The following is a 26,334-nucleotide window of genomic DNA, read 5'->3' on the forward strand; positions in this document are numbered from 1 at the left end:
ACAACCATAATTTTAGGTCCGCCGAGTATACTGATATGGTGGCATCAGCCAGTGACTCTGCATTTGATTTGCTAGCTTGAGCATCTAGGAGTCATTTTAATTGTTTTCTGGGTAGGTTGACAGAAAACTGGACTCATTTGTGTTCCATACTAAATGTAGCTGAGATGCCAGAAGTTACAAGGTATAATTTAGAGGAAATAAATTCGAAGACCAAGGGAGATAAGAATGTTGGAGTGGATTTATCAGGACTGCTTACGCATCTCCTAACTATGTCTCCCAAGAGGACCAAAAATACACTTCTTTGTCCAGACAATGGTAAATACATTGTTAAGGGAGGGCCAACATCTTTATGCAAAGCCAGAGTGGTTGTTATCTGTCAGCTAAGAATGCTGGTGGAGAAAAGCTGTCGTTGGAAATGAGATGCCCAGTTTCATTTGGATTGGATGTCATAAGCAATACAGGCTTTGGAAGGGCACTAATTGCTGGGCATAGTGAGCTTGGCTATCACAATTGGGCAGCTGGCCAGCCCGATAATGAGGATGATCTGACCCATAGAGCTCAATGATATGTCAGCTCATGGTAGCCCAAAAGAAACAGAGATGGACACACCAATAAGGTCTCTGTTGATTTGACAGACTTAGTGACTTATGCCATCATGATTGAGAGTTTAAGTCCATAGCAGACCTTGTTCATTTCCCACCTAACAACCATTCATGAATCATCTCCGTTCCCCACCTCCCCACCTGCCGGCTTTCTTCTTTCTAACAGAAGTCCAATGATATTTCTGGGAGCAGATTCCCTACTCAGAAGACAACTCTAAGGAAGGAAGAGTCCCTCTTCTGTTAGATATTACCTGATGTATGTGGTTCTGGCAGCCAACTTGCAACCATGGAGAGGTTGGAGCATGCTGAGAAGGGCAGAGCAAAGCAAGGTAAAAAGTCCAGGTCCTTAATGACATTTTGGGCTGTTGAATTAACCAACCCTTTCTTCAGACGTCTCGTTACATGAGACACATTTTCCTATTGTTTAAGCCAGCCAAGATTTTCTGAAACTGAAGCCTAAAATATCCTAATGCTACATGGTCCCTCACCCAATCCTCCTACCTAAGTCAGTTCACAGACTGAGTTTGCCTTGTTTGAGAGGGAAGATGAGTACCCTTGCATAAGAAACCTGCAGTTACATGGTAACCCTGAATCTTTTCTCCGGAAGTCCCCAAACTGCCCTGCAACAATTTACCAGAGGATCTGTGTATTAGGGAAAAGGAAATCCCTAGAGTCCCTCTCAAGATTACTAGACACTGGCTTGGCTCTAAGATAATAGGAAAATCTGAAGATCCAGAACACTACTGTGGTGTCAGAGAAGGTACTAACGGGTGGTAGGCAATTAATGGAGTTTTACCTAAGTCTACCTCGTGGTAGGCTCAGTAGGGCCCAAACTTTTGGTCATTTATCCAGTTCCTGAGCATATGGCTGGAATAGACATATTTAGTAATCAGCAGCATCCTCACACAGGATCTTTTACTAGAGAGCAAGGGAATAAAGGCTCCTAGGTAAGAAGAGTCAAGTAGAATCACCTGGAGTTCCCTCTCATTACCAAAATGGCAAATAAAATGCAAACTTGTCTCCATACAAATTCAGAGATTTAGTATCACCCCTAAATACCTGAAAGATGCAGAGATATTAATCTCTCTTATATTCCAATTTAACAGGCCAGTTTGACCAATTCTGAAGGCACTGGCCATGAATAATTATAAATATAATCAAATGGTAATTCCAGCGATAATCATAGCCTCAGGTGTGGCCTTTCTACTGGAACAAATCAACATATTCCCTAGCACCTGGAATGTAGTTCTCCTGCAAATACTTTTCCTCTCTTCCTAAATAGGGAACACCTGAAGATTTCACCTGGTGGGGACAAGAGTACCTTAACACTGTCTGGGTGTGGGAGTATGTCTACCCTCAGATATGTACCACAAATTAGTTTTCTAAGACCTTCATCATCTTACCTTCACTAAGAATATGCTGGTTTACAGGGATGTTGACATGATAAGATGTGAACAGCAAGAAGTAATTGTTCACTATACACCTTAGTGCAATACATATATACACTAGAAATGTGAGGGGGGAAAAACATGAAAATACAGGTGCAGTACAGTGGGAGCAAGCCAAAGGTGGACTATGTCTAGTCATTTCCTCTAAAATAAAAGACAATTTTCTCTACCTTGTACCCCTTATAATGGAGAAAACTGACATAACATTTCAAGGGGTTTTTTTTTTGGATTTTAGAAGCAACATATACTACATTTTGGTTACTATTCCAGTCCATTTTCCAGGAGACCAAGAAGACTGCCAACTTCTAGTAGAGTTCAGAGGAAGAAAACGAACTAGCCTTCTAACTAGTTTAGGCTGTAATGTAAGCATGTCCTCAGTTGGTCCTAATGATCCACAAGATTTAATGCTACTTGAGGTGTCTTTGGCAGATCAGGACATTGTATGGAGTTTGAAGCAAGGTTGGATAGAATTGTAGAATAGGTCCTTAAGGTTTTGGAGAAAGCCAGGTTCTCTTCAGGAAGTTACTGTCACCCTTTTAAGAAACAGCTCTTAGCTTGCTACTAGGACTTTGTTGAATGCATGGCCATTGGGTACCAGATAATCATGCAACCTGGGCTACCTACCCTGCCTGAACTAGATGTTATCTAATCCCTCTAACTATATAAATCAGGCAGACCCAGCAACGCACCATTATCTATGGAAGTGATACAAGCAGGACCAAGCTCAAGAAAGTCTTAATGGTACAAGTGAGTTGCATGAAGTTATTTTCCCAGTATGCTCGTTCCTAAGGTGTAGCTACTCCTAGTTCAGCTCACTGCACAGCTGAGGTGTCATGAAGTATCAGGATGAAGTATACATACTTTTTTTTAATTTACTTATTTACATTTATTTATTTTTGAGAGACAGAGCACAAGACGGAGAGGGGTGGGGAGAGAATGAGACACAGAATCCAAAGCAGGCTCCAGGCTCCAAGCTGTCAGCACAGAGTCCGACACGGGGCTTGAACTAACAAACCGTGAGATGATGACCTGAGCCGAAGGCTGATGCTTAACCGACTGAGCCACCCAGGCGCCCCAAGTATACATACTTTTTACATAGCTAGAAATCATGAGTCTAGAAAACAAGGAGTAGACATGGGGATGGCATTTGTCACTGTTGACTAAGTATGTTAGCAAAATTTGTGCTTCCAATCTTTATGACTCTGGGCATTGCAGACTTAGAAATTTTAACATCCCAGGAAGAATGTGCCTACCAGAAAACACTACAATTAGCTTGTTGAATTGAAAGTTGAGGCTCTAACTTAGCCATTTGTGGTTCCTATTCCTCTGAATGAACAGGCTAAAAAATGGGATTACTACGTTGCTTAGAGCACTTGCTCTAGATCATCAGAGGGAAATAATATTGCTTCAACACACTGATTCTGGAAGGAGTATGAATTGAGCACAAGGGATGTCATAAGGCAACTTATGGTATTTCTATTTCCAATAGTAATATAGATTGATGGGAAACCATTGCAAGTCTAGGCAGATAAAACTACTTAAGGATAGGGGCGCCTGGGTGGCTCAGTCAGTCGAGCGTCCGACTTCAGCTCAGGTCATGATCTTGCAGTCAGTGTTTGAGCCCCACGTCGGGCTCTGTGCTGACAGCTCAGAGCCTGGAGCCTGCTTCGGATTCTGTGTCTCCCTCTCTCTCTGCCCTTCCCCTGCTCATGCTCTGTCCCTCTCTCTGTCCGAAGTAAATAAACATTAAAAAATTAAAAAAAAACTACTTGAGGATAAAATCCCTCAAAAATGAATGTTAGGATCTGTCACCAATGTTTTAAAACCTGGACTGAGTACTGAATGAAAACAAAAAGAAACACAGGCAAGTTAATGGAGGAGGAAAATTTAATGCCATCCATAAAGAAACTAAATATCAACTATAGTGCAAACAAGGATAGAAGTACCTATGTGAATCATCTTCCATGTTGTATTATGCACATATTTATATATTTTAACAAATGTGACTTTCCATTCTTCTCCCTGTCCCTCACTTTTTCATATAGAGTATATTTGTTGTGATCAGGTTCACAATTTATTCTGTAAATTACATAATATTAATGCAAATTCACGAGCTAGAGCTAGAGGAACAATAGATACCAACCACAGATCCTTAGCTTGAAGCTGGATATAATGTCTGATGAGAATCTGGGAAGGAAATAAGTTGTTTGGGATTAAGAAATAGCTGAATTACATTAGGGACTTTTTCTTTTAGAAGTGCAGATATGGAAAGAGTATACATTGATGTTGATCTGGAAAGGGGGTGAACTGTAAAGGACGTTGGTCATTCTTTTTGTACCACTTCCTACATTTGGAAAAATCCACCATCTTGTGAAACTGTCTCCCATTATAACAGCTAAAATGACAGATACTTAGTTTCCCAGACTCCCCAAAACCAGGATGTACTCATATGATCTCGAGTTGATCAATCAGAAGCACCCACTCTAGACTTTGAATCAGGAGCTAGTGATGCAAAGAAACCAGCAGGTAGTAAGGGATGTTCTTTCTGGCATCATTGGCAATTCTAGTACAACTGAATTCCTGGCACGGCCATTGGAGGGATCCTGGTGGAGACAAATATAAGAGTATGTTTCTGGATGAGTAGTTTTGATCATGGTACTTCAGCCCTCCTGATGGCCCTATATCTTTTAGATAAATTATTACACAGATCAAATTAGCAAAAGCTGATTTTGCTTTACTTGAAATAAAAAAAAAATGGGATTGATACACAAGGTCACAGAATGAGCTGGTGACCGCATTTTCATGAATCAGATATCTATTTCTGCATAACAAACCACTCCCAAAGTAGCGACTTAAAACAATAGCAATTTATTATTTCTCATAATTTTATGAGTTAGTAGGATGGTTCTTCTGCCACTCACTGTGGCTTCATTCAGCTGGCAGTCTGGCCTGGGCTCTGCTGATATGGCTGGGTTGGCTGGGCCTCTCTCTTGATGTGTTCTTCCATCCTCAAGAAGACTAGACCAGGCTTATTCACAGCACAATGGTCCTAAGTTTTCAGGAAGATGAGAGCTGAAGGTGCAGTTTAAAACAAAGCTGAGAAGCCATGCCTGCCTGTTCTGCCACATTCTGTTGACCCAGTCAAACCACAAGGCCATCCCAGACTCAAGGAGAGGGGAAATAGACTCTATTTGTCCCGAAGAAGAGACAACATCACATTGCAAAAAAACATGCACACAGAGATGGGAGAAGTTACTGGGGCTATCTTTGCAATCTGGTATTCATGGGATCACATAACTGAAATATGCAGAATCCAGCACACTTGGGATCCAAGTGCTTAAGCATTGTCAGAACTTTGTCTCCTTTCTTCTTCACAGTTGACTAGAAAGACAGCAATCAGCAGATCTGAATTCCAGGACGCTTACAGACAGTGACCATGGAACAGCTCCATAAAAACCAGTTAGAATGAGCACCCCACAGGAAAGAGGGATTCTGTCAACCAGAAGAAGAGGAAAAGGTGTAGAAGAGACAGTGGCAGAGGCGAGGCTTAAATTCAGATGTCATGTCTCCTGTTCCTGTGTTCTTTCCACTATAGCAATTGCCTGCAACTGCTTCACATTCCAGATGGAAGGAGAGGAAGGGGGTGGGATACTAAGAGCCTGGAAGCCCTTTCCCCATCCTTCAGCACTGGGAGGATTTGGCCTGACTGTTTACAGAAGTGTTCCATCTCAAGGGAGTGTGGAAGGCAAGACCTTGGAAAAGTAATTCATACTTGCAAGTAATCCGCAGCCTCCTAATAGTTTATTTTTTCTACATAGATTGGGCAATTAGAAGGAAGACATTACTTGTATTACCTGTATCAATTTATTTACTTACATCAATTATACCATATTACTTGTATCAGCATAAACCTAGCTTCTTTAAACATAGCTATGAACCTTCAATCTTGCTTATCTTAAACACACATTTGAGTCCTTTCTAGCCACACACATCCTTTTTCTGTATAATATTTCCACAACACTTGCCCTTCAGAAAGCTGCTTCTTACCAGATTCTTCCTACTCCATGACTCCTATACCTGGTGCCCCTATCACACTCATGCTTTCAGTTTAGGCCCCTTCCTCTCATATTCAGTGTCCTTCCCTCTACATGGGTTCTTCCTCCTGGGAACCTCTATGTGCTCACACTGAACATAAGGTGGAAGGGCGCGGGGCGGTGGGGGGGGGGGGGTTGGGGATGAGCGCCTCAGGTCTCCATGGAGGCAGTATCCTGGATGCAGGGAGAGCACCCAGACTCCCAGGCACAGCTGCAGCCTGACGGCTGGCCCTCTCCATGCCTCTTAGAGTTCAGTGGTCTCAAATGCCTCATAAAATCTCCAGCCAGTGAAAGGATGTCTTTTGCCTTACTCCATGTCTCTAGATGCTTCCTTTGATCTGAGCTGACCCTTCCTCCAGTCTGTGGGTAATCTTAGTCTCCATTAAATTCTGTTCCAGATCCCTCTAGAGCCATGTTAATTAAACACAAAGTTGTCACCATGTTTTCAACCCAGCCTCCTTCACAAGCGCTGTGACCCAAGAGCCCTTCCCATGTGCCAGCAAGCTTTGTTCTGTCCTACTTAGATAATTTTAACTGCATGTTGGCTAGGAACCAGACACAACTAACTCCATCCTTCCCTGTCCAAGGCAGAGATAGTCTCTCAGAGCCCTTCAACCATCAGTTTCTCAGGGACAATTGATGAAATGATAACTAAACACTCAGCAGTGTGCAAAGGACTCATTCATTCATCAACAAATGCTTTCTGAGCAAGATCTCCTATGTGCCAGGCACATTTGTTGTTGCTGGGAATATAGAAGGGAACCAGAGAGACCAAGTACCTACTCTTATAAAAAGTACATTCCAGGGGCACCTGGGTGGCTCAGCCGGTTAGGCGTCCCACTTCGGCTCAGGTCATGATCTGACAGTTCGTGAGTTCGAGCCCCACATCGGGGTCTGTGCTGACAGCTTAGAGCCTGGAGCCTGCTTCAGATTCTGTGTCTCCCTCTTTCTCTGCTCCTCCCCTGCTCACGCTCTGTCTCTCTCTCCTTCAAAAATAAATAAAAACATTTAAAAAAAAATTTTTTTAAGTACATTCCAGCTTGGTCTTAGTAAGACCAGTGATTTTCAACCTCGGCCATACATTAGAAATACCTGGAGAATTTTTTAAAAACTCTAATACCTAAGCAGCATATGAGAGCAACTAAATAAGAGTTTCTAGTATTTTTTAAATATCTTCAAATGATTCCTGTGTGAAGTTGCAAATACTTCCTCTGATGCCTGAGATTATCAGTCATAAGCCCTTTAAGTAGGCTGGGATGAGGTTTGTCTAGAGTGAGTCACCTGAAGCTTCATTAATAGAATCTCTGCAAGGAAGGAAGGGATTGCCCTGCTATGCTTTGTTCTTATTAGGCCACATCTCAGTGATTCATTAACAGGAATGTGGACAAAGCTATTGAGGGCTAGGTTGGTCCTGAAGTTCTGTCACAGGAGGAACTGAGAAGGTGCCACCTGAGAAAGAGAAGATTCTGGGTGTAGGTAAAGGTTTCCTCCAAATATTTAAATGGTTATGGTTGAGGGCCCAAATCTGTTCCACCAGTGGACAGAAGGCTACAGGAAGACAGATTTCAGCCCTAACTTTCAACAGTCACGATTATCCAAAGATGCAGAGAGCTGCTCTGTGGGACAGTAAGGTCCCCATCGCTGGAGGCTGCTCAGCATTCCCTGGACAACTGCACAGTGAGGGGTGGTGTGGAAGAAAACCGGAACTGAATTAGCCATGACCTATCTGCCAATAAGGATGGCCTGTATTTTACAGACTTTGGGCGAGGCAAGTGGGTAGCCAGCAAGAGTGGCCAAACCTTATAGAAACTACAGAGTCAGATGGTGGTTTGAGGACGTATCTAGGTCAGTCTTCTCCCTGACACAGCCAACCCCAGTGGATACTGAGTTAACCCCACGGCTTTCAGATGCTATAGCAGTAGGTATCAGAGGAGTCATTCAGACACGGGCCTTAAGAAGAAGTATCAAAAAAAAGAAGGAGAAAGAGAAAGAAAAGAAGAAAGACGAGAAGGAGAAGACAAAGACGAAGAAGAAGATGAAGAAGAAGAAGGTGGAGGAGGAGGAGGGGGAGAAAAGAAGGAGAAGTATTAGTAGTAGTTAGTAGTAATATCACATGGCAGTTAAGAGCCAGGACCCGGAGCCAGACAGCAGAATTTAATTCCTGGCTCCACCTCTTGCCACCAGCATGACTTGGACAAGTTGTTTAACCTCTTAATGCCTCGGTTTCTTCACGATTCATGCAATGAGGAAAACAAAATTATCTACACAGAGTGGTTATGAGGATTAAATGAGTTAATCCTCAATGTGTCAAGAGCTTGTAAGAGTGCCCACCAAAGAGCACTTGCCACTAACTGTGAGCTATTATCATTTTCAGGAAGAATTGGATTTTGTCATTTTTGCCTCTAGTAAATCATTGTCATTTGTTACGACAAAGAGACACACGGTCTGGCCCTCAAGTGGGGATTATCACCATGCCTGAGAGGTGCTCTGTTTACCAAATACCCAGAGTCTACCAGAGAAGATTAAACAAGGTACAGCTCTGGATACTGAAGGCTGCTGTTCATCATGAGCTGCCTGGGAGTAAGCACACACACATGCACACACACAGACACAGGTGCACACATACGTGCATACTCACGAAATTCACCATCTAAAAGAGTTTCAAAATGCTTATCTCTCTCCTTCTGATCATTCCCCCTTCTCCCCTACCAGAAGTATATATATATATCATACTACTCTCTAAAGAAGTGATAAAATCTTTGCCCCTGGAGTTGTGACATTGGCATTTCAAGTCCTGAAGAAGCTCTCCCTGAAAGGAAAGGGAAAAGTTGATAGACTCAGATCGTCTCTCATCTGGAGGCTCTGAAAGGCAGGCAAAGCCACTGGCCTTGAAGAGATCCCAGCATCCCTGGATGCCTGGGAGATCTCCAGGAGTTCGGACCACTGCTGTCACCACCCTGTCCATATAAAATTGTCCAGAGCACAAGGTCTGCAAGCTGACAAGTGCTTCAATACCCTCAGTCCGGTTCCTCTTGCTCTCTTCTGTAGTTCAGACATGATGAGGAGCCTTCTGCTAACAGGGTACTTGTCCTCGGAACCAATCAGAGCCTAGGACTAGGGGCTCCTTAAATTTGTGATTAAGCTATAGGAAGCAAGTCCTTGAATCAAGTGACTCCTTTTTAGCAAAGTCTGGGTCTCTTTGACCCAGGATTTCCTTATCCAAGGCAAAAAAATGCTTTATGAAAGAAAGAGAAGTTCAAGAGTTATTTCTTATGCCTGAAGCCAGCTTGAGAACAACTCTGACCCTTATGGAAGGTAGCAGAAAGACAGGAAGCTGGTTCTGGGGTCCCAGCACGTTCAGTCCTCCCACAGAAAGCCGAGATGTGAGAAGCAATGTAAGTGGTGACTCAGTGGCTTTGAGAGGTCTTAGTTCTGGTGCCAGTTCTGTCACAAATTAGCTGACTGGCTTTGGACAAGTCTCGCTCCCTCTCTGGGCACAACTTTCTTTTCTATAAAATTAAAGGATCCCCTAACAGATACTTGAGAAGCCTTCTAGATTTGGTTGTCCAGTATTTCAAGAGGCCAAGAGCAGTTGCCCACTCAATTGGCAAAGAGCACCCAGGGGCGCAAGGAAGGGGCTGGAAAATGTCCTGTCCAAGCAGAGATGTTTGTCCAAGCCCAACTTCTCACTCTCTAGGCCAGTGGGTAACAAGCCATTTGCCTGATAAGCAAGTGAAGAGGGGTGATGGCTAAATACTCAGCTTCCTCTTTCATGAATCTGCAAAGACACAGCAGAGCAATGTTCTCAGCCTCTGGGAATTCTGCCGTAGGCCTGGAGGATAAAGTGAAGCAAGGGAAGGACCTCATAGGCCCCAACACCGAGCTTGATTCCAATTTGAAGCTGTCAGAACTACAGCTTGAATTCTGAGCAGCCCTGGTCTCACGGGGCTTATGGCTCCTCCTGGCTGCCTGAGAAATTATTCACTTGGACAAACCCAAATTAGACTTAGGTAAGTAGCACATTTCTCTATATCCCCTCTCCACAGATGTCTACAGAGTTTCTCCACTGCCCCACACTTCCAAAATACTGTTCTCTCTCCCCCCGACCCCTTAAATCATAGCTCTGGAAAATTCTCAGGACTCCAGATTCCCAGAGTTTGTCAGAGACACTGAAGGACATACCGAAGTCTAGCAGTGCTAGAGCTGAATGTGTGAAATCCATCATGGGGAGGGTTGGGCGGCATGGAAAAAAAGAAACCCAAATAAATACCAGACCTTTCCCGGCCCACTAAAGTGAAGACATCAGGAAGCCTTTCCTAATTTCCTATGTCCCTGCTGCACCTGCTCTTAGTGAAATGCCTGTTCTTCCTGTTTGCACTCTAAACACAGAACAAAACAAAAGCACAGAGCTGAAGGTAGGCTTCACAGGGTCATAGTAGGATTGACCATGTCCACACATACTCCCCTTCCTTGCCCATGCCTAATTGGCCCACAGGTAGAGACACCTGACCCAATCTGGCCAATCAGAGTCTTCCTCCTGGGAAGTTGAAGACTTGAGCACACAGAGACCAGGCATTTGGAGCTCACGGCACTCATTGTCCTGCAGATAAGATCAAGGAGGCTCTACTGGTGAGCACCCTGGAACTGCCCTGGTTGTTCAGGTTTCCCACTGATTCTGTGAGAAACCATAATGGCCTTCATCTTGAGCTGCCTGGAGTCAGTCCAGTTGTTTGTCTCCAGAAATAGTTAATTAGTAAAAGCTCCCTTGAACACTGTCTTCCCCCCAAGCCCAAGACTTACACACTATTGCAATTACCTTTTCTCCTTGGCCAACTCTTCCTCTAGACCAGAAGCTCCATGGTGTCCTGGGCCATGGACTGGACTCACCTATATCTCTCCACCTCCTGTTCACCTGGCTAACTCCCACACTTCTCTCAGGTCCCAGCTGAGACATCAACACCTCTGATAAACCTTCCCTGACCAGCACCCTGGGCACCCTTTGTGTGGGTTAAGTGCCCCTGGGATGTGTTCCCATAGCACCAGGTACTTCCCCTCAGGTACTGTGTGAAGTACTTATCTATCTCCCGTGAAACTGTAGCTCCTTGAGGAGGGAGCTGTAGCCTGTTTGCTGTTCTACCTCCTGCACTTAGTAGTATGGTGCCTAGGACACAGTAAGCACTCAGTAAATATTTGTGGGATGAATGAGTGAATGAATGAAGACATATACTGGTCGTCCCTCCTCCTTCCCCTAATAAAATAATAGAAATTCATTACCTGGCTCAAATTATTATTCATCTCAGAATTCAAGCAGTCAACAAATTAACACTAATTGATGTGCCAAAAACTGTATTAGGCACCATGCAACTGGGATGAAGATACAAATATAGGCAAATGAAAGGGGGCAGGCTTCTCCTGAGAAATATAATCTATAATAGGGGACTGTAAGTTCCATTTTGCCTGATCTGAAGCAATCTGTGCCTCCATTTTCTGTATTGTGAAAATGGATGTATACGAATGACCATTAATGATTTATTGGTTTTGCAACAATCTTCTGAATCAATGGGCAGAGACTTCCCAGAACAGTACTGGATCCAAACGAGGTAGAAACCTTTGGGCAAAATGCCATATTGAGGCTGGCTAATGCTTTGGGCCCCTAATCACGTCATCTCTGGCTCCTGCCTGACACAGAAGAGCCACCACACAAGATTGTGGGCTGAGGCTCCAGGTGGGCAGATCGGAGAGGGGGCTCTGAGTCTCTTTTTCCAAAAGGGCGTGTTGATGCCATCTCTGCCACTCTGGCAGGTGTTGAGAGGAGAGGGGGACCTCTCTCCCTGCCTCCAGGCTAGCAATTACAGAACCCAAATTGTCTTCTGCAACAGGCGTTGCTGTCCCGATGTCATTTCAGCATAAAATAAATTGCACTGCCCATCAGCCTGCTGGAGGCCAGCACTTGCTGGCAGCTCCCACCAGCTCCCAGAAAGAGCCTACTCAGATGTGAAGACAAGTCAGCCAGCTGCAGCCGGCGCTGGGAGTGACCCTTCAGGCCCCAGGGAGCAGGATGCTGTCACGCGAGGGTGAGGAGCACGCCTGGAAGGGTTTAGCTTCGTCCTGGCGCCAGCCGGCACGACAGCTCTGCCGGTCTGGTCTCCTATTTGTCAAGCCCCAGCAGAGAGCTGGATAAACAATTCAGAGTGATGCCGGCTAACTATGCCATCAGCGTGGAGCCTGTTATTCTAAATGCAGGTTCACGTGCCGGTGTGGCTGCGTGTCTGTGTGTGCGAACCTCTGACACCGCCCAGTTTCAGTCCCTGACATCCAGCCTGGACTGTCTCGATAATTTCGAACAGGTCTCATACTCCACGCATCCCCTCTCCCCAGCTGTCTTCTCCCATGCCATGGGCATCGTGTTTCAAAATCAGAGATCTGATCGTGTCAAATCGTGGGAAATAAAGTCTAGCATCTATGGCCCTTCTCGGCCCCAAACCACCTTGTTAAACTCATAACAAATTTTCCTTCTGGCACCTGGACTCCAGCTAAACTGGACCCATCTGCACGGTAATGCACACCCCCATTTCGGGTATTTACGTCCTAGAACTTGAAGGCCAAAGTCATATGCCCCTCCTTGATGAGATGGCCCCCCTCCACCCTCGCTCTGCCACCCCAGGAGCTGGAAAATAAAAACCAGCCAGCAGTTCTCGATTGTTGTTACATGCTTTACATGCGCTCACATTTACCCATCATGTCAATTCTATTATTACCCCCTTTTTTACAGATGAGAAAGCTGGGGTTTGGGTGGTTTGCCCAAAGTCCCAGAACTCCTAAATTGCAGAACCGGGATTTGCACCCAGAACCACTGACTCCAAAGTGTATACCCTTACTTGCTGTGCAACTCTCTCTCTCCTGCTATAAGGGGTAAACAGGGAGAGATTCACCTCTCCAGCAATTTCCATCACCTTCCCAAATAAGTTTATAACCTAAGCAGAGATAAATTGATGATAATACAATGCAGCCTTATGCATCAAGGCCCCTGACTTCTCAGACCCCCTGGAGGTTCCAGGAGAGGCCCTGGCAATGCATTCACATGTTCTTATGTTTTTGTGAGACTTTTTAAAAATACATTTTAACATGGACCGGTCCAACCAGCTTTCTCTTTCCGTCCCAGGCTCTCCCTCCATCACACTTCCCTTCGGGACAGCTCAGGCCAGGTTGAACTGGGAAAGCTTTTAGGTGGATTACTTATATTGACCTAGCTCACCGTTTTACATTTAGTTATCTGAGTAAGCTTTCCACCCCTGCCCCCCCCCCCCCCCCCCCCCGCCAAGTCACAGCACCAGAACACAGAGTGCAGAGCGAGAGGTTGGATGTGTGCTGAACTTGCCAGTGGCTCCTTGCACTGAATGTACCACAATTCCAAAGTTGTCCAGTACACAACTGTAGCATGAACCCAGAATGGGGGGGGGGGGGGGGAAGGGGGCAAGCCTCATGTTTTATGACTCCCAACTATCAGTTATAAAAACCAAATTCTGATCACCGGTGCCAGAAGAAGACTTCTCTTTCTAATTCTCTCTTTGGAAACCGGCACTCCAGAACTGCTGTCATATGAAGAAGCATCAAAGAGGACGCAACCCCAAAAACTGCGTGGAGGAAGTGCCACAAGCGGTGTGCCGGGCAGCTAACTCCCTTAAGTCCGTTATTTCTCGGGATTTTGTGATGTTTGTGGTACTTTCCGCTTTTAAAATATATAATTTGTTATGATCTGTTTTCTTATTTGAAATAAACATTTGATTTCATGCCTAATTCCTTATTCACAATTTTGGGGCTTTTTTTTCTTTAAATAATCTCCCTGTCCATTAAAAAGCTTCGAGCTCCCCAAAACCTGGATCTGCCCCCCGGAATCTCAGTAAAAACAGTGCTCTTGCTATGCAATCACCGCTTCAAGTGCCCCAGCCTCTGCTCCTGTCTGGCTCTGCACCACCACCCCCACGCCATTGCATGCGGCCATTCTAGAGCCACAGCAACAGTTTCACGTACCTCTCCCATGGCTCCCATTCTGTTTACTTTTACTTATTTATGCTTCTGTTTTATCTCTCTCCAGTGACCACCTCGGAGCCTTGCATGGACACACTCAATAAATGTTTCACGATGAGAGTCAGGAGGTGAAGAACAGACCAGGGGCAGGCGGGAGCTCTTAGGTCTGCACTCCAGTGATGGGAGACTATGTCTCTGATGATTATCTTTCATATTCTCAAATCGTGTGAGCAGAAGATTTTCTTCTCTCTTTCTCTGTATCTCAATCCCTATTCTCTCCTTGTCTCTTTGACTCTCTCTCTCTCTCTCTCTCTCTCTCTCTCTCTGGCCCTGATGGTAAAGGAGCTAACATGACAGTCTTTGGATGGAGCAGAATGGGAACAACAGAGACAACCATAGCCCCAAACCTTCCCATCCCAGGCAGAAATTCAGGGAGAGGCACCTGTAGAGAGGGAGAGGAGAAATCTGACCTGATATGTCTCCCCATCAGCATGGTTTGAAACAGAAGTAATCCACTAGGCCCAAGTTTCCTGAAAGCAGGGGCCAGTCTCATCAGGTGAGATGACAGGTAGAGAGAAGCTGGGCAATGAAATTCATTTCAGAGATCACAAGGTTTGGACCCCACCCAGGAAAGGAGTCTTCCCGCCATCTAGAAGGGAATGAAAAGGACGAGTATTCAAATCACACAATTATGGTCTGGCTAAGTTAATTGTTGCATTCATTTAAGTGGATTAAACATTTTAATTAGCAGGGTCTGGTTGTTTGCCGAAATTGAATTTTTGGCATGTGGGTGTTAATATGCACATGTGTGTTTGTTCTAGCAGAGCCCAGGCTGGAGCGAGTCTACAATGATTGCCTTCTCCCTAGACAAAAGGATCTGGCAGCTTGGAAGGAACCCGCCTTCTATCCACAGGCCCCATCTCTGAGCTAGAAGGAAAGTCATGGCACTCTCACCTGGCTTCTGCAGAGGGCTTGTGCAGCGGGAGAAAACATCTGTGGGCTTAGAAGCAGCAGCAGAAGATGGGGGGGGGGGGGCGGTGTGGAGGGAGGAAAGAGAAGTGTATGAAGAAGAATGTTGACTTCAGAGCTTTCCTTTGGTTTATACTAGATGTGGAAACTACAGGTCTCCCAAATCGGCCTGTAGAATGTGTGCCCCCAGGGGGCAGCAGAGCACCAACCCTAGGGAAGCCAGCTGCCCAGGACTCCGTCATGGCCAGAGATGTGCTCTGGATAAACAGGGTACCTAGTGGCAGGGAAAAAAAAACAATCTGAATAGAAAAGCAAAGATCCTAGGGCGCCTGGGTGGCTCAGTCGGTTAAGTGTCCGACTTTGGCTTATGTCATGATCTCACAGTTTGTGAGTTCGAGCCCCGCGTCGGGCTCTGTGCTGACAGCTCCGAGCCTGCAGCCTGCTTTGGATTCTGTGTCTCCTTCTCTCTCTGCCCCTCCCCCACTTGTACTCTGTCTCCCTCTGTCTCTCAGAAATAAATAAATGTAAAAAAAAAAAAAATTAAGAAAAGAAAAAAAGAAAGAAAGGAAAGCAAAGATCCTAACCCCCCTGGTACCTTGGGAAGCCAGTGCCAAAAGAGCAGGAAGAAGAGCCAAATGGGTACAGGAAGAGGAGGGCTGAAAGAAACTAGAGCTAGAAACAGTCTCAGGACAGGAAAATAAGAGTCAGGGGCCACAGCACAAAGGTTAGAGCTCCCAAGCAGATCCAGCAAGGTGAAAAGCCTGTAGTCTGAACAGGATTAAGGGCGGACCAGCCAGGCCACGCCCCCAGATGCCGACCATAAACAGAATTAAAATGTCTCTGAAGATGTAAGAAGCTAGAGAGAATGCATTTGCCAGAAGTCCCTAAGGAAGAGGACTGTGGGGGTAGGTGGAATACTTTGCTGAGCCTCCTTGGGACAGGGGTTGGGGGGGGGGGGCGGGAATGAGATGGGTGCTCAGAGATGAAGGAAGCAAAGGTAGGGCATGTCCTGGTTGTAGATACTCGCTAGACCATCCTCTGTATCTGTAGGACTCTGTAGGTAGGCAAGTTTGGGGCCAGCCCTGAATTACTGGGGACAACAGGGGAGAGGCAGAACCTGTCACCAACAGTTCCCATTGCAACTGTCCCTAAAAGCTCTCAGCTTTGCCTATAAATAAGTGAGCCAACTGGAAGGGAGTTCAATCACTGACCCTGCCAGGATGGCCTCCTCCCTGACTCTGGTCCTGTGACAGACTGTACCCATACAGCCCCAGTGTGGGGATGCGGGGCAGGGAGGAGACCCTCCTCTGTTTGCCGCATTGCCCACTCGGTGCCTGGAGTGGTAGGGGCTGATGGGGTTTTGGAGTGGTGGTGGGGGTTCAGAGCTGACGGCCACGAAAGAACTCTTGAAATGTCTTTGGTGCAAAAAAGGTGATTTTATTAAAGCATGGGGACAGGACCGGTGGGCAGGAAGAGCTACACTGGGTTTGTGAAGAGTGACTGGTGATATACAATGGAGTTGGGGGAGGTAAAGACAAGAAGTTTCCAAAGGGATTTTCATATGCTAAAGGAGACTCAGGACACTGGAGGCCTTGCTATTGTCAGGCTAAGGTTGTTTTCCCCTCTAGCAAAGCATTCACTTTAGACAGTAGCAGGTTCAAGGAGAACTGCTCCTCTCTGTATTTGCCTCAAGTATTTGTCAATGGGCTACAGGTTATAAGGAAATTTAATTTTACCTGCCATTTCCTTCTTGCCTTCCTTCCCACATCACTATGGAGGGGAGTGTGATGTTGAGGCTATAGGTTTCTGGAGATCAGGCTATCGATAAGATTGCCTTTTCCTCGTAATTTACTAAGATATTTGTAAACTGATGGAAATTCATGTCCTGCAGGACTGTGACCTCTAGCAGTTAACCATTTGTTTTCTTTCCTTTCTTTTGTTCTTAGACAGCCAGGAGTGCCTGAGGAATATCACACATATCCTACCTGGGGGCGGACGGTTATGGGAGGAGGGGGGGCGGGGAGGGTGGTGTTTGCGAGACGTCACCTTTCATTATGCTCCCTCACTGGAAGCCACAGCAGGACCTGAGCCTTTTTTCAAAAAGCTGAAGGAAACTTCCTCTGCCTTCCCCACACTGGGCTAGGGAAACAGACTCCAACCTGGAGGCAGCAAGAAAGAAGGCTTTGATTCTGGGATGTGTTTCACTGTCAAGTTCACCGCTGAGCTTGAACAGCCACTCTTCGTTCCTCCAGTAAGATCTGTCTCCCCTCTGTTTTAAAGAAATGGCATAACATTGCTTGTGGTTATATGGTCGCTGGAGTGGAGGCCAAGAGATGGTCTCTGGGCAAGGAGAAGGTAATCTCATTTGCTTTGTCTTTTCGATCACTGGGGCAGGTAGGAGAACGGAAAGTCATGAGGCTGACTCCTTTATGCTACAACAGATAATAACATTTAACATTTCCTGAGAAATGTTAGACACCTAGGACACCTAGAACCTAGGAACCTAGGCACCTAGGAACCTAGACACCTAGGAACCTCTCCCCAGCTTAGAAACTGGATTTGGCAGATGAGCACAAAACAGTGTCAGGGAAAGGTAAACCCCCAAGATCATTTTACCCAGGCCTCATGCCTCTGGGTAGTAGTGGTACATAGAATATTCTAGAAAGAGAGGAGTATGGCCAAGTCTTACATTTCTCCCGCTGGTCATTTGGAACGTGGCTTGCACTCAGTGACCCCGACCTTGTCAGAAGAATCTGAACACCCTCTGTTACCACTGCTTTCTACCCTTCCCACCACGTCCCAACAAAATCCTCCCGAGAATGCAGGGAACTAACAAGCCAGGAGCCCTTGAATAAATGTTGGCTGCTCTGCTCTTCATTTCTCATCTGCGAAATGACAAGGTTCGACGAGATAATGTTTACAGTCTCTTACAGCTGCGCCGTCAGATGGAGTCCCCAAAGGGAAACAGTCCAATTAGAAGGTTTAGGTGAGCTCCCAGCTACTGGATGTGGCTGCGTTGAGAAGGGGGAGGTGGGGGGAGGTCTGTGCCGCAGGTTCAGGAGGACAAGGGAGGCAAGAAGAAAAGGCTATGGGAACCAAGTTTAAAAGGAGTCTTTAACGTGTGGGAGGTTGTTTCTTCTCAGCCTTCAATTTAAAATGCAAGTCTGAGTGCCTTGGGCGAGGAAGCTGCATAATAGGAGTCGTCCACCTGGGGGGCTGGGGTCTTTGGGGAGCACAGAGGCACTCCATGAGGCCCCAGCAAAGCCCCGGACTGGGGAGGGGGTTGCAGGCCCGAGAGAGAGGGCAGAGCCCCCTTCCCCCTGGCTGGGTCAGCTGGGGAGATGTGGTGGGCTCATTCCATCAAGCCCTGGGTCCAGTTCAAGCCTCTGCAATCCAGCACACACACTCTGAGAGTCTGTAGTGAGGCAGGAGGACCTTCCTCTCTGGTGCCAGGAGACCAGAGGACGATCTGGAAGACTCTAAAAGCACTAAAGTCACGCGAGGGCATCAGGAGGGAGATACAAGATGTGCTGTGCCGGGGAGGTTTTTTGTTTTGTTTTGTTTTGTTTTGTTTTTCTCAATATATGAAATTTATTGTCAAATTGGTTTCCATACAACACCCAGTGCTCATCCCAACAGGTGCCCTCCTCAATGCCCATCACCCACCCTGCCCTCCCTCCCACCCCCCATCAACCCTCAGTTTGTTCTCAGTTTTTAAGAGTCTCTTATGCTTTGGCTCTCTCCCACTCTAACCTCTTTTTTTTTTCTTTTTTCCTTCCAGTGCCGGGGAGGTTTCATAGAGTGATGGTAACAACCCCTCCAGCTATACAGAGCTTTCTAGTTTATAAAGCCCTCTCACATCCATTACCTCATTTGAGCCTCCTGGCAGCTCTAAGAGGCAGGCAGGGCACCTGTGATCTGCTTTATGGGTAAAGAAGCTGCAGTATAAATGAGTGAAGTGACCTGCCCAAGGTCACACAGACAGCTCACAGCAGAGCAGGGCAATTCCAGCCTCTCAGGAGGGAGCACCAGCCCAGCAGGCAGCCCAGCCCCACTCCTGCTCTGCCCTCTGCCAGGCCATTTACCACCTCTGAGCTTACTGTTCTAATCTGCAAAAAAGAGTAATAACACCTCAGGCAGTGGAGGCAGAGGATATGTGCATAGGGCCCAAGCCCAAATAGAATAATCCATACATCTACTGTTCTTTTCTTCTGCTAGCACGTAAGAAGCTCGTCACTCCTGCTGGCTGCTTCCAGGTCTTGTGATCCTGGTACAAGCTAGCAGGGTCTGAGGTAGTGTCCTTCTCTGGGATGGGGCACCTGCAAAGCCCAAAGCCTCAGGAAGATGTCTGGAAGTTAAGTGAGAGAGCATCTAAGGCACACAGCCCTGTGTTTGTTTTCATAAATGCAGCCTTCCCTTCCTTCCCTCCTTCTGCTATAGCACAAGGTGGTTACCTTCATGGAACCCGCCACCAAACTCCAAGATACAAGGTGGAGTTTCCAGGCCCCTGCAGCCTCCTCCACCTTGAAAACAATAGTTATCATTGTTGTTGTTTTATGTACCAAGTGCTGACTCTGGCTCAAACACTGTTTTCATTGCTTTACCTGCGTTACCAGGTTTCATTCGCCTAACAGTTTAGAACTATTAGTTCCATTTTATGGATGAGATGACTGAGACAGCAAGAATTCAGGAAGCCTGCCCCAAGCTTTACAGTTAATAATGGCAGAGCTGGGACTGAGCTGTAAAGCCAGAGCTCTTCACTAGCCAAGCTCTCACTACCTTGTGCCTGCTGCCCACAGCCTTGGGGACAAAGGTCCTGCTCTTCCCTGAACCACACACACACACACACACACACACACACACACACACACCACCGCAAGGAGGGGGCACTGAGCAAGCTGGGAAACACCCTGGCCCAATTTAAAAGGCCAGATTTAATCGTTTATGCAAATTCCAGGATTCTATTTGCCCAAGAGGGCCCAGGTCGAGTTTCATTTGAGAAGCTGGAGAATGTGGATGATCCCAGAAAGCCGATTAGCACACAAAGGGATATTATCCTCTGCCTGAAAAGCCAGGCAGGCACTGAAAATATTAAGAAAATTTACTCTGTGTGCAAACTATTCAATTAGAGAATCAGCCAGTGGGTTTAGGAGCAAGAATGAATATGAAGTGTGGGAACCCATCCCTTACCACCTGGGGAGGAAAGATTTCAGTAGTAGACGTCCTTCCCTGGCAGCTCAATGGGTCAGGACAGATTAAGAGTCTCGCAAAAGCCAAGATGCCCATTGCCGAACACAGAGCCCAGTCATTTAAATGCTCGAGAATAGTTGAATGAATGAATGAATGAATGAGTAGATGGATGAATGAATCAACCAAACAATTCTTTTACCAAGAGGTAGCAAAGAATTTGGAACGTTTCCTAATACCCCATAATCTCGGGAGACTCAGAAAGAAGCCACGTCCTTAGGGGAGATTTGAAAAATAACTTCCTTGACAGTGTAAAATAAGAACCAAATGATGATGAATGAGGGAGGAAATTCCAACTCCAAGAAGGAGATTCCTAAATCTCAGGCCAGGACCAGAGGACCACAGGGGAATGGATACAATGACATCCACCATCTGAATCCAAAAACGATAAGAGAAATTGAATAGGAAAGGTTCAATCCAAGGGGGATATAAGAGGTTGGCACTTGATTTTTCGCATACTTTTCTAGATGTTGAAGTATTGGGAAAATACTTCGGCAGGATGTATAAGAAATAAAAAGAAATAAAATAAAAAGGAGGATGGCCCACCCCCTTCCTGCTTCTGCTGCCCCACCCTGACCCCACCCCAAATCTCAGGTTCTTCCCACCAAGTGACAATTCTTCAGGATGAGACTGGGGCACGGGCCTCACTGGTCACACTCACAGAATAATTCTCGTCAGGATGTAGCTGTCTGCCAACTTCACGCCCATATATACATATTTTTTTTTATTTTAATTTATTTTAGAGAGAGAGACCATGGGAGTAGGGAAGCAGGGAAGGGGGAGAAAGACAGAGACAGAGACAGAGACAGAGAATCTCAAGCAGGCTCCATGCTCAACACGGAGCCAGACTTGGGATGCGATCCCATGACTCTGGGATCATGACCTGAGCCGAAATCAAGAGTCAGATGGTCAACAGACTGAGCCACCCAGATGCCCCTGGGCCCATTTTTTTAAAAGCATTTCTCTTCTGAGAGTTAATGGTCACCTTATAAAACAATAATTACAATTTATGTTTATTGTTTTTAAGTTTTATTTAAATTCCAGTTAGTTAATATATGGTGCAACACTAGTTTCAAGTGCACAATATAATGATTCACCACTTCCATACAACACCTGGTTCTTATCACAAGTGCCCTCCTCAATCCCCATCACATATTTAACCCATCGCCCCACCTCCTCCCCTCTGGTAACCACCCGTTTGTTCTCTATAGTTCAGAGTCTGTTTCTTTGTTTATATCTTCTCTTTCCCTTTGCTTGTTTGTTTTGTTTCTTAAATTCCACATATGTGTGAAATCATATGATATTTGTCTTTGACTTATTTCGCTTAGCATTATACTCTCTAGCTCCATCCATGTCATTATAAATGACAAGATTTCATTCTTTTTTAATGGCTGTGTGATATTGCACACACACAGACACACACACACACACACACACACACACACACACACACACCACATAATAGCTACAATTTAGATGGTGCTCATTATGTGCCAGGAGCTGGGCTAGGGGCTCATATGATTATCCTATTTTATCCTAGAATAACCCCATGAGATTGGCATATAATTAGTCCATCTTACTTATTTGACCCAGGTAACATTTAATAAATAAAGGATCCAGAATTTAAACCTCCAAGGCACTAAAAAGATTATGATGTTCCCTCAAAATATAATGCAAAAGAAAAACAAAACCAGGCCATAAAATAAATGTAAAGAAATCCACATGGCTCTTAGGTTGCTCATGAAAAATTAATTTTAAAAATAATCATAAAAAGACTTTATTGAGTAATCCACCAGGATGTAAACCTTATTCTGTGTACTCCAGGCCTGAATTCTCAACCACAGTACTCCATTCCTAGGTGGACTTCGCTTTTTCCCAGCATCCACTGCTTCCAGAGCACCAGCACCTTCCAAGAAGCCCAGACATTTGTTTCTTCTCAGAGGAGATCACAAAGTAGATATTGCAAGAGGTGGGGGGTGATGGGGAGGGCGACTGAGGTTGTTTAAGCTCAAATCTTAGGAAAGAGATTATAGGAATCTGCTGGTTTGCCAGCCACTTGGGCTCCTTATCTGAACCAAAGTAATCATTTGCAGAAGGGCAAACCCATCCATCGCTGCAGCCACAGTGGGAAGAGGCTTCTCTTTATCTTCTCCAGGAGCTGAAGAACTTTTGCCTATATAATCAGCTTCTGTGAAGGGGCTGCCACTCAGGCTTGGCTGGCTTTATAAATCTCCCTTCCTGGGAGCAGACGGGAAATGAGTGGAGGGCAGACAGAGCGGACCTGGACCTAAAGGTGCTGCCAGGGTGAAACATCCAGGTGTTCTCTGGTGCTGCCTTCCTCACCGGATGAGCTGAGTCCAGCACTGATTTGGGAGCCCAGCTTCCTGGAGTGGCCCCCAACTGAGCTGCACAAGTCCAAGGTAATGGGCTGTGAAAGCAGGTTGACCGACATGGGTCTCTCAGATCTGACGGACTTCATTCTTTCTAGTCTGTTTCATTTAAGAGGCACTTCCTGTTGTATCTGCCCTGTCCCCACCACCACCACCATATACTATCCTTTTAAGAATCGCTTCTATCACTCTGGAAGGCAACAGTTCTGTGCCTGTTTGTGGAACATGATCCTGCTCCTATCCACAGGTAAGGGGCCAGAAGGGCTTAATCTCAGCGGGGCCAATCACATCTCTCTTCTACAAATATGGGCATGAAGAACTCGAACACAGATGGTGGCTATGGAGCTTAGAGAGATGATGAACACCAGGACAGGATGGCCATATCCTGCCATGTGCACAGAAGAGCAGAAGAAACTTATCTCACAGGAAGAGAAGAACAAAGTAGTCCCACAGGGAGAGAGACAAGACCACATAGCTAGACAACCTTGACAACTTTCTAGTTCCTTCCTCCCAACTCCAATGCAGCCTAGATGTATGTCTCGCCCTTGGGTCTAGGCTCATCTACACCCCATGAGTCTCCTTCTACCTTAAACTCCTCTGAGTCTGCCTCTATTATTTGCATTCAAAAAAGGAGTCTGGAAAAGCAATTAACGTTATCATTCAGATTAAGAGTCTACTAATGGTTATTGAATACCTATTATGTGCCAGGCATGGTTCCAGAAACATTGCCAGGACTCATCTCACTTATCACCACCTTCATCAGCAACATCAGGAACATTAGTATCAAAAAGTGTTTATGAAGAGCCTACTCTTGTATAACACTGGGCTAGACTGAAAGACAGTGACACCAGCTGGGTCCATGTCCCCTGATAGTTTTCTAGACAGGCATTCTGATTTGAAGACAAATGTACAGGGCATTAAATTAAGGCACAAAGAGACAGTGAGATATTTGCCTCATTATCAGGTTAGGAGAAGGGAGGGAGGCCAGAGCCAGGCAGAGCAGCTAAGGGGACACAGGGCATTGTAGGTGGGGAAGTGGGGGCCAAATCCCAGGGGAGGGAAATCCTCAGGCTTGCTCCATTTGGACAAAGGAAAATACAGAAAGGGATATAAAAGAGGCTGAAAAACTGTCAGTCCTGGGTCTGCATCCCACAGGGGGAGAGGGTCCTTCTCTAATCAGCGAGGGTCTGCTTGGTCTCTGAATTCAGGCAGGAAGAACTGAGGGCAGACTGAATCAGGGGACAGGTGTTAGGGTTGAGAGAAGAGCTGGGAGAAATCTGCAGCATTGATGTTGACCCACCTGCAGGTCCCAGTAAGCCTCCAGGAAACCTGCAGCAGGAGACAGCTGGCAGGACAGGGTGGTGAGAAGAGAGAAACATCCAAAGAGGAAAGCACGAAGTAGAGAGAGGAAGTGAGGACCGGGAGGGTCAAAGGGATCTAAAGAGAGAGGAAAGAAGCAGAGGAAGAAAAGTTAGACGGGAATGGAAGGGGCAGGGTGGGTCAGAGGCAGGGAGGGGTCAAAGTCTAAAAATGTAAAGCAAGACAATGAAACACCCAAGCCAAGAACTGTAAAAAACCAGAGACAGTGCAGGAGGGGGAGACAGAGAGGAGCAAAGAGACAAAACTCTGGAGAGGGGGTGTGGGAGGCCAACAGAGTCGTGGAGAAAGGGGGCTCTCCTGGCCCTTCTCGCCATTGCCCCCGAGGACACTTTTCATTCCCTCAATCTTTCTGGCTGGAAACTGTAAGAATTGTTTTCTCTCCATTCTATATGTGGAGAGCTGAGCACTGTGCTTTGTCTTTCTTCCATATATCCCTGACATCCTCAATCCTTGTCCCCCTCACATCACCCTGGATGACTGACAACGGAGCTTGTCCCTGCACCACCCCCCACCCCACCCTGACTCTCAGCATGGTCTTTATCCGGGTCCCAATGACAATAATCTCTCCCATTTATCTACTGCTTTGCAAAGAATTTACGAGACGACCTCTCACCCCCCTGATTGCTCTGTGAGTTAATATTACTATGCCCATTTGACAAATCCATTCATTCATTAAGCCAATATTTCTTAAGAACCATGCCCAGCTCCATGCTCGGAGCTAGGGATTCAACACCGAACATGACAGGTACAGCCCCTGTCCTCCCAGACCCACAGATATTAGACAACTAATTACAACTGTGACAAGTGCCATGAGGGACAAATAGAGGGTGCCATGAAAATAGATGACAGAGGGCCTAGCTTAATCAGAGTGTCAGGGAAGTAACATCTCAGCTGAGCTCTGAAGGAGTAGGGTAGCTGAAGTTTGGAGAGGTTATTAGAACTGCCCGAGGTCCAGAAGCTACAGATCTAGGCCCCAAACCGTCATCTTCTGAATCAGTGCGGTACTCTGCCCTCCGTGCTGCTGCACCCTTGCGTAGGCCACGTTGCTAGGCATGGAATACACAGAGACAGGCACCACTCTCCTGCCTTCAGAGAAGATGCCCTTGTTCCAGACCCTCAGTGGCTTTCTCTGGGCCTCTCACATCAACCCAAACTCCTCTGCCTATATCCCGAGGCCTCCATAATCTAGCCACCCCCTAACTCATTCACCCTTCTCCCTCACTGTTCTGTAGCCCATGTATTACACATTAGCGAAGCCTTTCTCTGGTCCTGGCATGGTGGCAATAGATTTCTAGTTAGCCATGACAAATGACTCTACTGCACCCCCCCATCTCCTCACTGTTCCAGGTTGTGGGCATTCTGGAATTCATTTGTATATTTATTCATTCATGTAACACTCTTAAGCCTCTGCTATGTGCCAAGTGTACATCCTGCTGGCACTCTTTCTCCTCCTTGAATTTTCATTTCTTTTACTCTCCACTAAGCTAAATCCTACTTACCTTGAGCCTCGTCTCCCATATTTTAAATCCTTGACAAGAGTGTAATGAGAGGAACAGAGATCCCAAAGTTAGAACACTGTGTTCAGATCAACTTATGGCATAAAGTTTCTCAACCTTGGTTAAGGTTTCTCAGCCTTTAAAATGGTGAAATGAGGGGCACCCGGGTGGCTCAGGTGGTTGAGCGTCTGACTCTCGATTTCAGCTCAGGTCATGATGTCGCAGTTTGTGAGACAGAGCCCCACATCGGGCTCCTGCACTGACAATGAATGCAGTGCCTGCTTGGGATTCTCTCTATCCCTCTCTCTCTCTCTCTCTCTGACTCTTCCACACTCATGTTTGCACTCTCTCTCTCTCTCAAAATAAATAAATAAACACCAAAAAAATAAATCTTTAAAATGGTGAAATGATCACAGCAACAGAAATGTTGGCAGAAGAACTAAAACGCCAAAATCAGATGAGTTCTTGTACAAGAGCCCTTTGTAAATTGCTGTACACGGTTAAGGAACAGGAGTCGACTGACTGCTAGCTCACCCGGAGCTCTCTCTTCTCCACGCCCCTGTTTGTGCATCCTCCACACAAAGCCCCTGCGTTTTCTCCCCCCCCCCCCATCCCAGTCACTGTGCTGGTCTGCTCTCCTGGGTTACAAGCAGGCTGAGGGGTGAAGACACGCCATCCTC

The sequence above is a fragment of the Felis catus genome, chromosome C1 (assembly GCF_018350175.1).
Source record: "Felis catus isolate Fca126 chromosome C1, F.catus_Fca126_mat1.0, whole genome shotgun sequence".
Classification (NCBI taxonomy): Eukaryota; Metazoa; Chordata; class Mammalia; order Carnivora; family Felidae; genus Felis; species Felis catus.